This window comes from Acanthochromis polyacanthus, chromosome 5, assembly GCF_021347895.1.
Source record: "Acanthochromis polyacanthus isolate Apoly-LR-REF ecotype Palm Island chromosome 5, KAUST_Apoly_ChrSc, whole genome shotgun sequence".
Taxonomy (NCBI): Eukaryota; Metazoa; Chordata; class Actinopteri; family Pomacentridae; genus Acanthochromis; species Acanthochromis polyacanthus.
The window spans coordinates 292,541-305,926 of NC_067117.1; the positions used below are offsets into that span (position 1 = coordinate 292,541).

Here is a 13,386-nt window from a genome sequence, read left to right on the forward strand (position 1 = left end):
AAATATAATAAATAATAAATAGTACTAAAAATAAAAATGAAATGCTATAAATAATAAAAATATATTTTGAAAAAGAAATATCAAATATCAAATTAAAATATATAAATAATAAATAAGATACTATAAAAAATAATATACTGTAAATACTAAATAATAAATAAGAAAAATATGAGAAGCAATAAATAATGAATTCGAATACTGTAAATAATTTAATAATGAAATAAAACACAATAAAAATAAATAAAATATTATATATAAATATTATAAAAAACTATAAATACAATATTATATAATATTGTAAAATATTATAAATAAAAATACTATGAATAATTAATAAGAAAAAATATCACAAATAATATGCTACAAATTATAAAAATATCAAAAATAATAAAAATAAGTAAAATACTATACATAATCAATAAAATACAATACATAATAAACAATTAATATTATAAATGTAAATAATGCAGAAATATAATAAATTATAAAAAATAAAATAGATAAAAATGCAAAAAATAACACATAATAAATACTATAAAACTAATAAATAATAAAACATAAATAATAAATAAATATTAAAAACAACAGAATTTAATTTTCCTCTAATTGAACCTTTAATCAGACATTGATGATGACAAAAAGTTTCTGTTTATTACCTGACAGGTGGAGGAGGAGCTCACCTGGAGGATTTTAATCTAATAAACTGTAAACCTGTGGATGTAGAATGTAGACCAATGTATTTATTAATAATCAATAATAAACTGTAAACCATCCATCCTGTTTATGTTCAGATGATCTGTGTGGTTCTATGAACAGTTCTCCAATAGGTGGAGTCCTCGTTAAGGTTCATTAATCCTCCAGTGATCAGTTTCAGAGGATCGACTGATAGAAATCAGACACTTCAGTTGATCACAAACTGCAGGTGTCAGTAGATCACAGCCTCTAGAACATTAAATAAAGCTCTAGAACCATCTCTAGCTGCTCTATACCACCTCATATCCACTCACCCCGTGCAACACAATCATAAAATGTGCAACACACTTTTTTCCAGAGCAATACATGAATTTTCTTTACAGTTCTCATATATTTTTTAAGGTATTTATCTATTGTGACATTTCAAATAGAATAGAACAGAATAGAATAGAATAGATCTTTATTGTCACTGTTACAGAGAACAATGAAAATTGGTTTCATAGTCTCCAAATAGCAGCATTGAAAATAGGCTATATAACACACTAAAAATATACTCACACGCAAAAGAAACGCAAGTTTCTTTTACCCGATGAAAAATTAAATTTGGTTTCCCAAAACAAAAATGCATTTGGTACTTTGTGGTGCATGGTGTGTTCTTAACATTTTCTGTTGCGTTTTGTAAGGTTGGTGTGAAAACCGAAAACGAATCGTTGCAATACACCAATGCAATGATGATGTGGACATGATTCACACTTTGCACGTGCAATTGAATATGCACGATTTATCAACACCTTCAGTGGGTATAAATTTCATTCAAGATCACAGGCGTTTCACTTGCTGTTTAACTATGCCACGCTTAAACCAGATTGAGAAGCTGGAGAGTCTGTCCGAGACATTGCCCGTCACTTCAATGTCAACATCACCACCATTTACTGTCTCCAGCGTCGATACAACACCACACAGAGCACCGATGACCTTCCCTGAAGCGGACAGACTCTCCAGCTTGCAGACGTCCGATGGCTTGGTTCCTCTCAGTTTGGTTTAAGCGTGGCATAGTTAAACATCAAGTGAAATGTCTATGATCTTGAATGAAATTTATACCCACTGAAGGTGTCGATAAATCGTGCATATTCAATTGCACGTGCAAAGTGTGAATCATGTCCACATCATCAATGCATTGGTGTATTGTGACGATTCGTTTTACGTTTTCACACCAACCTTACAAAACGCAACAGAAAATGTTAAGAACACACCATGCACCACAAAGTACCAAATGCATTTTTGTTTTGGGAAACCAAATTTAATTTTTCATCGGGTAAAAGAAACTTGCGTTTCTTTTGCGTGTGAGTATACATACAACCCTAATTATATACAACATAAGAGCAGCTTTACTTTACGGAAACGGTTCGTGGTCAGAGACCTGCTCTACAGGATTATTGCACATGACATGAATTTACTGACATAAATCTGGAACCTGTAGGTGTGATATTGTTCATTCAGGGGGAGGAGCAGACATCTGGCAGCAGCTTGGAGATAAAAGCTGTTTCTGAGTCTGTTGGTTTTGACTCTAAGTGTCCTGTAGCGTCTACCTGAGGGGAGAACAGAGAAGGTCCTGGGTGTGAGGGGTCTCTGGTGGTTCCTCTGAAGTCTGCAGGAGTAAACGTCTCTGAGGGGAGGTAGTGTGGTCCCAATCATCTGCTCTGCTGCTCTGAACACCTGGTGCAGGTCCTTCCTGTCCTCTGCAGTGCAGCAGGTGAACCACACTGTACAGCAGAAGGTCAGGAGGCTCTCAGTGGTGGAGCGGTAGAAGTTTATGAGCAGCTCCTGGAGGAGATCAGGCTGAAGCAGCTTCCTGAGGAAGTCCAGTCTCTGTTGGTCCCTCCCCACCTGGTGTGAGGTGTGGGTGGATCATGTGAAGTCCTCAGAGATGTGGACCCCAGGAACCTGAAGCTCTCCACCCTCTCTACCTCCTCTCCATGGAGAGGGCGGAGTGCTCAGTTCACTTTGATCTTCTGAAGTCCAAGATCATCTCCTTGGTTTTTCCAGTGTTGAGGTTCAGGTTGTTGTGATGACACCATCGCTGCAGATGCTGGACCTCCTCCCTGTAGGCTGATCCATCATTGTCTCTGATTGGTCCTGTGATGGTGGTGTCATCAGCAGACCTGATGATGGTGTTGCTGGAGCGAACAGGAGAGCAGAGAGTGGAGGAGGGGCTGAGGACACACCCCTGAGGAGTACCAGTGTTCAGGATGAGAGTGGAGGAGATGTGGTCTCTGATCCTGACGTTCTGAGGTCTGTTGCTGAGGAGGTCCAGTATCCAGGAGCACAGTGAGCTGCTGAGCCCCACGTTGCTCAACTTCATAACCAGTTTATGAGGGAGAACTGTGTTGAAGGCGGAGCTGAAATCCACAAACAGCATCCTAACAGGTGTTACTCCCTTCCAGGTGTGTGAGGGCTGCATGGAGAGATGTGATGATGGCGTCTTCCGTTGACCCGTTTGCTCTGTATGCAAACTGATGTGGATCACGGTCAGCAGGAATAGCAGCCTTAATATGGAAAGATATGAGTCGTTCAAAGCATTTGGTTATGATGGGGTTAGAGCAACAGGGCGATAGTGGTTCAGGCAGCTCACTGTGTTCTTCTGGGGCACAGGGATGATGGTGGCTGTCTTCAGGCAGGTGGGGACTGTAGACTGCAGCAGTGAGAGGTTAAAGATGGTGGTGGAAACCTCTGCCAGCTGTGAGAACATGACTTGCTCACTCTTCCTGTGACACCGTCTGGACCAGGTGCTTTCCTTGTGTTGACTCTGACCTGATGCTGCTGCAGCTGGATGGGGGGGTCGTCCCTCTCTGCAAGAGCAGCTGTATATTTGTAAATAGAGACTGTTTGCACAGCCTTTAAGGTTTCTAAGACTTTTATCTGCACCTTCTGCTGTGTTTGCACTGGACAGGAGAAGTTCTCCAGTCTTGTTGTACACCTATAATGACAGTAAAGCACATTCTGTTCTATCTCCTAAATACATGCATCATGTTTTTAAAATGTGAAGGGACACAGCTGTGTTTCCTTTAAGTCTCTGGTTTCCTGTTCCACCCAGAGACGTCCTCCAGAGTTCTCAGGTTTCTGTTTCCCAGAATGCACCTCTCTACCAGCAGAGGGGGGAGAAAGTGAAAAAGAACTTTGGGGAAGAAACTTGTCGTCAAAAGTAAGTATTTTCTCTGATGTTATTGGATTAGATCTGATCTGTTTCTGAGTCCTGGAATAAACTGATGTTTAGGTTTAATGTTTGAACTGTTGCAGCAAAAATCAGACAAAGAAAAGAAATCATTAAACACTGGAGGAAAGTCTGACCCTTAAATAGTTCAGTAGCGAAAAGCACTATCTACTGGATTTACATATATATGCATGTACTATATATATATATATGTGTGTGTGTGTGTATGTATGTATATATATATATATATATATACACATATATATATATATATATATATATATGTATATATATGTATATGGCATGCCGTTTAGGAAATTATATATATAATGAAACTTGATATATATATAATGAAACTTGATATATATATAATGAAAGTCGATATATATATAATGAAACTTGATATATATATAATGAAACTTGATATATATATAATGAAACTTGATATATATATATATATATATATATCGACTTTCATTATATATATATATCAACTTTCATTATATATATATATCGACTTTCATTATATATATATATATATCAACTTTCATTATATATATATCAAATCTTTTTTTCCTACCGAGCCCCGGAAGGGACATGTCCGTATGGCGAAGCGACAATGAAGGACACTCACCCGGACGAGAATTTTATTGAGTTTTATTTTGAAATCGGCCTGAAATACACAGACATTCAAGCAGTGCGATGCGCTAAGAGTCTGCCATGCAGACCAGCGATCCTGATAATGGTAAGTTTTATTTCTCCAACATCCTGCTGTTATCCTACTATGAATACGCTAGCTACAACAGTCCCACATCAGTATTATGAACGTTCCGCCAGCTAACGCGGTCCGGACACCGGATCACTGATTAGAGGTTGGCGTTGAACTATTGTTTGCCAGCCAGTTAGCCGCTGGTAAGCTAACAAGCTATGAAACAACTCCTTATAAAACCGGAGGAAAGCAGCAGCAATATTTCAGTCCAAGACCTGTATTCAGAACCTCCCACGCTGTTACACAATGACCCATTAATCATATTACTGAACTATATGGTTATCATTGAAATTTCCCTTGAAGAACCAGTGAACTCTTTGCGAACACATTTTAATTTATGTGTTGATTATGTTTCGTATCAGTAATACAAGTCTAAAAAACTGATTCAAATGATCAAGTTAACACAATGAAGTAAAGAGTACTGGTAATCTGCAGCTATTTTCATAATTTCAAGGTAAAATTCTGATGTGTGATTTTCTAGCTTTGCAGATGTGGAAATCCAATGCACTGATTTCTTATACACAGATGCTTTTGGTGTTTTTTGTTGTAAAATAAAACAAGGCATTTATCACTGTTGGAAATTATTACAGGTATTATTTGTAACACTTTCTAACATTGTATGGACAAAGCAATAAATCAGTTAATGGATAAAATCATTTGTATTACAGATGCTATCAACAGCATGTCTTGTTCATTTTATTTAGTTGTCGGTCTTGGATGATGAGGTCCAGTTACCAGGAGCACTAGTCTGCAGCTTACTGGTTCCGTCCTGCAGCTCCTCCACGCTGTCCTCCTCTCTACAGACCAAATCAAGTAAGATCTGTTTAGACTATGCAGACATCAACATGATCAGTATGTTATCTTTTGACCCATCCTAAAATCACAAAATAGAACATTTACTTTAAGTTAACTGTGTTTATGAAAATAGAAAATAATTACTGACAACTAGTACTTTTTGGTGCTTTTATGCAGGAAAAGGGAACCAGGAAGCTGCTGTGGATCCTCTGCAGTATCTGGAGAGGTCAGAGGAACGGTTCTTGGAACAGATCGGAAGACACCAAGACGTGACCTCTGCCATGCTCCAGAACATCCAGAAGATGAATGAAAACCTTGGTTGCACTGATGGGACGCATGGTGTCGGTGCTGGAGCAACTGTCCCAGAATTAAACTGCATTGTTGACTATTGGCTTTTCTAGAAAATAAATCTTTTTTAGTACTTCACCTGTTTTGTATTTTACCCATGCACTTTGGGTGAATAAACAGAAATTTGTGATGAGAGATGCAAATTTTGTCTATAATCTACAGAGACTTTATTCAGTGTTCAGTGCACACTTTTGTTACACACATTTTGACAGATAAGCAGTTGTGCTTTTCAAGCAGATTTTAGTCAGAAACATCAGTAGCATATGTGTTTTTTTTTACTGTTACACCAATCTAGGTAGATAAACTGCACTACTGCAGCAGATATATTATTGAAATGTGCTTCTATTATGTGTCTACATACACTGCTCACAAATAGTTATTCAACTTTTGGGTGAAATTGATGGAAAATATAAAAAGTGCATGCTTTAGTGATATATCATAAAAGTAGGGTATTTAACTAGAAACATGCAATAGTGATTTCCTCATCTCAAAAAAATTTATTGAATCAAAAGCTAACAACAGTGGAGGGTATGTCACAATAAAAAAGTCTCAGTTTGGACAGAACAGCAGCCTTCAGCTGAAATCCAGTACAATTGTGTCCCACCAGTGGCGTGATCATGGATGTGTCCAGGCAGCAGCTGACCTCTGCCTCGTAATTAGCCTTAAGACCAGCTATAAAGATAAACATAGATATTATCATTATCATCAACATATGGTGCATGTGTTTAACCTTTAAGCTATGTAGGGATGCAAATGTAGTCGAAGCTAAGTAGCTAAGCTAATGCTAACACGTTCAGTGTTCAGAATCAAAACATCTCTAAAAATTACCTGTTTTCTCAAACGTAGTCGCCGTTCCCTGTGACAACCATGAAGACAGATAATCACAGAAGAGCTCATCTGAAGAGCAAATGTCTGTGGCGAGACGAGGGGGTGTTACGGAGCGGCTATAGTATGACAGTCTTGGTCAAATCATACACTAACTATATTGTTACCGACAACGCCACCTGGGGAATTTCGCCCCAGGAAGTAAGTTTTCAATCAAGTTCACCCTTAAGGCACACAAGTTCGTTTTACTCAGGGGCGAGGAGACACGTTTCCATTCAAAAAAAACATATTCTTTATTTAACAGACAAGTTAAAACACTAAAATACCATTCACACAGGGACAAATGAACGGGGGAAACTAAATTAACGCTGAGGCTTACCGGGGTGTGTAGGCTACAGGTTGGTGGAGAATCCCCAACCAAAAATATAAGCACCCAGGCACACGTGACAGTCACACACAGCACACACTCAGTGAGGAGACCTAGAACCCAGGGAAGCACAGCACACAAGAAGGGGGGGGGGGAACCCCGCCACCAGGTCACCTCCACCACCACCGGACCTCAGCAACTAAAGGGAACAACAACAAAAGAAATTAGTGGGGTCACATTAACACAATTCAATTAACAAAAATAATAACCTCTGCCCAGACAAAATATCAAAACCAAAAGAAATTAGATAACAAATTAAGCAAACAGGCAGAGAAACTGAATAAAGTAACTAATGAGAACAAAAACGAAAGAAATAAACAAATGTGGAGAGGGATCTAACCCCACTATTCACAATCGCCACATTAAAATACCTACATTAAATGCCAATTAAAACCTTGGTGCAAAAGCAACAACCAAGAGACAAAACAAAAGCAAAAGCAGCATAAAAGGAAACAAAGACAAAGCAGCAGCGGTCCCCCGTAGCTGGTGGCTATGTATGTTTCGAGTTCTGGCCGCAAACCTGGTCAGCAGATGCTGACGTCACTCACGCACCATTTGCAGACGTCACTCGCACCATTAGCAGAGGGATCTGAGGACCCGACGAATCTGTCATTAATGAGTTCGCGTTTGTATACAAAAATCAGAGAGTGCAGGAAACTACCTACCAGTTAGCAGGTCAACCAGTATGACACACACACCACGAAAGAGGGAGAGGGTACCGCACAGCTACCAGCGTCCACCTACAATCAGGCTATAATTAGCCACGGTAATTATCAGCCGTGTAACAGGCAGAGAGGAAGACACTCACCACAGCAGGCCATTCAGATGACACACACACACACGAGCCTGGAGAGCACCAAGTCGGCCACTCTGTAGCACAACACAAAATCATTAGCTCCCTGCTACGCGAGACAAAAGCATCAGGTGAGCAGACAAGCCGCGTTACCTGTCCGAAGCAAAGCGTCCGGTCCGGAAATGACATCACCTGTCAGGAGCAGCGAGAGAGAGATGGCAGGTAGGGATCGCCCCTCTTATAAGTGGGTGCGCCTCGGGTGGTTGGCTAGGTCATTGCCAATTAGGCATGACCACCCACTGATGCCTGTACTGCCACATTCTATCCCTCCTCCTTGCATCGTCGCCCCGACGATGGACGAATCAATGCCAGCATCGGTCGCTAATTCCAAGGCTGAAACAAAGCGAAAGCCGCATTTGACACAACCACAGGAGGAGCAACCACCTCCTGTCTAACTGGCTGTGGGAGACGGTGGGGATTAGGGTGGTGGCCGGCAGTGGACCTTGCAGTCCTGCGCGGGACAACACCACTAGGCCCAGCATGGTTCTCTGGAGGGGAGACTAAAGGCGCTGATGACTCGGACGGTGGTACTGCCAACGGACCACCCTCTAAAATGTCTCGGTCGTATGGTGACACCAGTACTGGGAGTGTAGTAGGGGTCACTGCAGTTGGTCGAGTGGAGGGCACGACAGTTGGGGGCCCAGGGGTCTCTTGCCTCAGAACCATCAAGTCACAGTCCAAACTCCCATCTTCAGAGGGTGACTCTCTGACCGGTGGTGAAATGGACACAGAGACAGAGACAGGTGGATCCACCCCAACCACAGCCCTCAACATCGAGCGATGGACCTGCCTGACCCTGGACTGATCATCCATCTGCACAATGGTGTATACAGCACCACCTCCCCTAGGGGCTCTCAACACCTGGTACCTTGCAGAGCTCCACCGGTCCCGGATCTTATGGGGACCTCTCGCACTGAAATCACGCACATACACCAACTGACCCTCACTCAAAGGCACATCTTTCACATGCTGGTCGTGGTTTCTCTTTCTACGATCAGCTGCCTGTTGCAAGTGTCCTCTGGCTCCATCAAAGGCCACCTGCAAGCGGGCCTGATGCTCCTGGACCCACTCATGAACGGTGCCACTCACCGGGTTCTCAACTCGACCCAAGAGGAAGTCCACTGGGAGCCTCGGTTCCTGGCCGAACATCAGGAGGAAGGGCGACTCTCCAGTGCTCTGATGGGGAGTGGTGTTATAACAGTACAGAACCTGAGGCAAACATGAATTCCAGTCCCTTTTCCGGGAGACTGGCAAAGTGCGCAGCAAGTTGTGGAGGGTGCGGTTAAATCGCTCACACTGACCATTGCCAGCTGGGTGGTACGGGGTAGTGCGCGATTTAACAATACCATACAGGCTGCAGAGCTGTTGGATCAAAGCGCTCTCAAAATTACGACCCTGGTCTGAGTGTAACCGAGCAGGTACGCCAAACTTATAAAACCACTCAGACACAAGGACCTTGGCCACAGTGGAGGCACGCTGATCGCGGGTGGGGACAGCTACGGTATACTTACTAAAAACATCTGTCATCACCAAGATGTTTTCCATGCCGTTCTGGGCAGGCTCGAGACAGGTGTAATCAACTGCCAGGATCTCATTTGGGCGTGATGCCAACAGATGCCCCAAAAAGCTGCGAGCTGTTGGGTGGACATCCTTTGCAACCTGACACCGCTCACAGGTCTGGCACCACTGAGCAACAGCAGAGGACATGCCAGGCCAATAACACCTAGCCCGCAGGAGGGCCAGCGTTCGCTCCACCCCTTGATGGCCATGCTCCTGGTGAAGCTGAGTCAAAACCTCGTCGGTCAGTGCCACTGGTAGCAATAACTGCAGCACAGCTTCACCACCGTCTGAACGAAACACTTGGCGATAAAGAACACCATCCTTCTCAATGAGGCGGTCCCACTGCCGGAGCAGAGCCAACGCAGGTAGCGACAACTGTTGCCGCTCCTCGTGGCTGGGACGTTGCCTTCGCCTCCAAAACCTCAACAGCTCCTCAATAACAGGGTCAGCCTGCTGAAGGGCACAAATGTCAGAAGGAGTGTGTTGCGGTAAGGCAGAAATTGCATTTAAATTTACCTCAACCTCTTTTGATGCCAAAGCTTGTTGCAACGCAGTTGGAATGACAGTACCTGGGAGCATAGCTCCCACATCCTGAGGGCCAGGTGGGTGCTGACGGGAGAGGGCGTCTGCATTTTTATTACTCCTCCCCGACCGGTACTTTATTTCAAAGTCAAATGCAGCAAGTTGGGCTGCCCACCGCTGCTCGGTGGCGCCCAATTTAGCGGAGGACAGATAACTCAATGGGTTGTTGTCCGTGTAGACAACACACTTATGACCCAACAAATATTCCCTGAACTTTTCCGTCAGAGCCCACTTAAGGGCCAAAAACTCCAGCTTCATGGAGCTATAATTTGCCATGTTCCTCTCGGTGGGCCGCAAACCTCGGCTCGCGTAGGCTACTGGCCTCACCTTACCAGCTTGCTCCTGGGAGAGCACGGCACCCAAGCCACCATGGCTTGCATCTATTTCCAAAATAAAAGGAAGTGAAAAGTCGGCATAGGCCAGTACTGGGGCGGTGGTAAGCCTGGCCTTCAGTACCTGAAAACTCTCTTGACACTCAGTGGTCCAACACCCAATGATGCCACGCCCAGAATTACCAGTTCTTACACGGCCCCACTCGGCCACAGCCTTATGCAGAGGGGCTGCCAACTTGGCGAAGCCCTCCACAAACCGCCTGTAGTAACTGGCAAACCCAAGAAAAGACCGCAAGTCTGACACTGTGGAGGGAATCGGCCAGTTGGCAACCACCTCGATCTTACTCGGGTCAGTGGAAACACCATCACCAGAGATTACATGGCCCAAGTAATGCACCTCCTTCTGGAAAAAGGAGCATTTGCTGAGCTTTGCTTTGAGGCCTTCCTGTTTGAGCCTGCTTAGCACAACCTCCAGTCTCTCTAAGTGCTGCTCCACAGTTGACGAAAACACAACAATGTCATCCAGATACAACAACAGGGACTGACACTGTTGATCTCCAAAGATGCGCTGCATTAGCCTCTGAAACGTGCTAGGGGCATTACAAAGACCAAAGGGCATCCTGTTCCATTCAAACAAGCCGAATGGCGTACAGAAGGCGGTCTTTGGTCGGTCTGTCTCAGTCACCGGTACCTGGTTGTAGCCACTAGCCAGGTCCAGAGTCGAAAACCAGCGGGCACCAGACAACGCGTCTAAAGACTCCTCTATGCGTGGCAAAGGGAAGGCGTCCTTTCTGGTTTTGCTGTTCAGCTGTCGGTAATCAACACACATACGAAGGCTACCATCCTTTTTCCTAACTAACACGATAGGAGACGCATAGGGACTGCTACTCTCTCGAATGACCTGTGATGACAACAGCTGGTTGATGTGCTCTTTCACTGCCTCATATTCAGAGGGAGGAATGCGCCGATAGCGTTGGCGAACGGGAGCATCATCAACCAGAGGGATATCATGAGAGACCAGATTTGTGCAGCCCAAGTCTCCATCGTGAGCTGAAAAGACAGGGGTGTATTGCCTAAGCAGGGACCGCACCTGACCCTGCTCCCCAGATGACAATGAGGACAGGTCTATGTCGTCCACCTGCTGCTGCACTGTGGGGGAAACAGTTTGAGACAAGACAGTGGCCACCCCTGACGGAACCTCAGTGACACCGGATGGAAGGCTGACAACATTTACCGCGTCTAATGTGCCGACAACAGTGCGGGGGTACAATAGCACATCTGTTGAACCCACATTGACGACTGGTATGTATGCAGTTCCCCGACTTACTCGAACCAGAGCAGGGGACGCCAGCAGGCCAGCAGGCAACCCGGAGTCCAATGGTTCAAACAGCACAGTGGACTCTGAAAATACCTCAGAACATGTGGCTGCCACGATCTTCATGACACCACCAGGAATGCGCCAAGCTCTCTTACCCCTGACTTTTACCTTCCCTGGACTGTCCTGTGGGGCCTCAGTGCTAGCACGATGGCACTGCTGCAGCGCCCGCACAACAGGCTCTGGGGACCCACAGACACAGGGCTGAGAAAACAAAGCTGCGCCATGCTGCCCAAAAAGTTCTTGGTAGCACTTACGGATGATGTTCATCCCCAAAACGCCAGGCACCTGTGCAGGCACACCACCAGGAGGGTCCCTCACAACCAACACTCCGCAGTGTGACATCAACTTGCCGCAAAGATGTACCTCTAGCTCCAGATAGCCAATATAAGGGATCTCCAGGCCATTAGCAGCCCTAAGCTGCAACCAGTGGCATGATTGAAGGCGCTCCTGACCCCAAGGCTCAAAGTGCTGGCGGAAAAAGCTCTCAGAGATAGTAGACACCATGGAACCAGTATCTACTAAACAGGGCACCCTTACTCCACCCATGTCCACACCTAAATGGGGACAAGACGAAATCAGTTTAGAAGCCTCTAAACTAGCTGAAGCAACCTGTGAGCCAGTAGCGACCCCACCCAAACTGTGGCTCTGCAGTTCGGTGGGCACTAGTTTTCCGACACTGATGCAGAATGAGACCGCGCAGCAGAATTGGATGGGGGCTGTGAATGGGACAGTGAAGGAGGAGGAACATGCACTCGACAGTCCCTCGCAAAATGACCAGGCTGGTGACAGCGCCGGCATATTACTGGACCATTTCGGGGTGGACGACTATACTGGGGAGAGGTCTGCAGGAGAGCAATGCTTTGAGTGAGCTGACTGAGTTGCTCCTGCTGACGCTTGAGCATCTCCCTCAGCTCAGCCATCTCAGACACTGGGGGTGAAGCGGCAGTTTCCTGTGGGCCAACATGAACACCGTACTGAACACCAAACACAGAGGGGACAGAGTGACTGCGACCCCTCGCACCACCAGGCAAACCCTCGCGCTCCCACCGGATCGCCTCTGCCCGGACATCAAGCAAGGTGTAATCAGGCTGTCTACGCACCAACTGCTTCAGCTCACGACGCAGGGAGCTATCTAGCACATGCTCAACAAATTGGTCTCTCAACAGGGCTGCTGAATTTGGCATGTGACTAGGCGCACGCTGCTCCACTTTCTCCATGAGGCCCATCAAGGCTAGAGAGAACTCCTGAAGAGTTTCTCCCTCTTGCTGCCTCCTGGAGAAGAAAGCCTCCTGCAGAGCAACATACGACTCAGAGCACCCATACAGCTCCTGTAAAATGGCCAATACTGTGTCAGGATCTCCCCTCTCTGCACTGGAGCGATACTTAATCTCCTCTCTAGCCTCTCCCTCTAGGTGATCGAATATGAAAAACGCCTGTTCAGACCGGGATAAATGTCGGGCCCTCATGCATGCCTGTATTTCTTCAACCCACTCACCCAACCCTATGCCTGTCCTCCCCCTGAAGATGGGACACTTCCTATCTCGGGGCACGAAAACTAGTCTCTCTGTTACAGGGACACTAACAGTGGAGGGGGCAGTAGGTGGGGCAGATGA

The 13,386-nt window shown here is 45.0% G+C and overlaps 1 protein-coding gene across 2 annotated transcripts in view; it reads left to right on the forward strand.

Annotated features, from left to right (window-relative positions):
• The first annotated feature begins 3,742 nt into the window (after positions 1–3,742).
• The window catches only part of LOC127533923 (sex-determining region Y protein-like), a 20,111-nt gene continuing 10,467 nt past the window's right edge, over positions 3,743–13,386 (forward strand). The window contains exons 1-4 of one of the 2 annotated variants that reach the window (XR_007941815.1): positions 3,823–3,895; positions 4,489–4,649; positions 5,378–5,486; positions 5,646–5,959. The gene's annotated coding sequence lies outside the window, so the exon portion shown is untranslated. Of the gene's footprint in view, positions 3,896–4,488; positions 4,650–5,377; positions 5,487–5,645; positions 5,960–13,386 lie in introns of those variants that run through there. The other variant, XM_051947980.1, reaches the window with a different exon arrangement.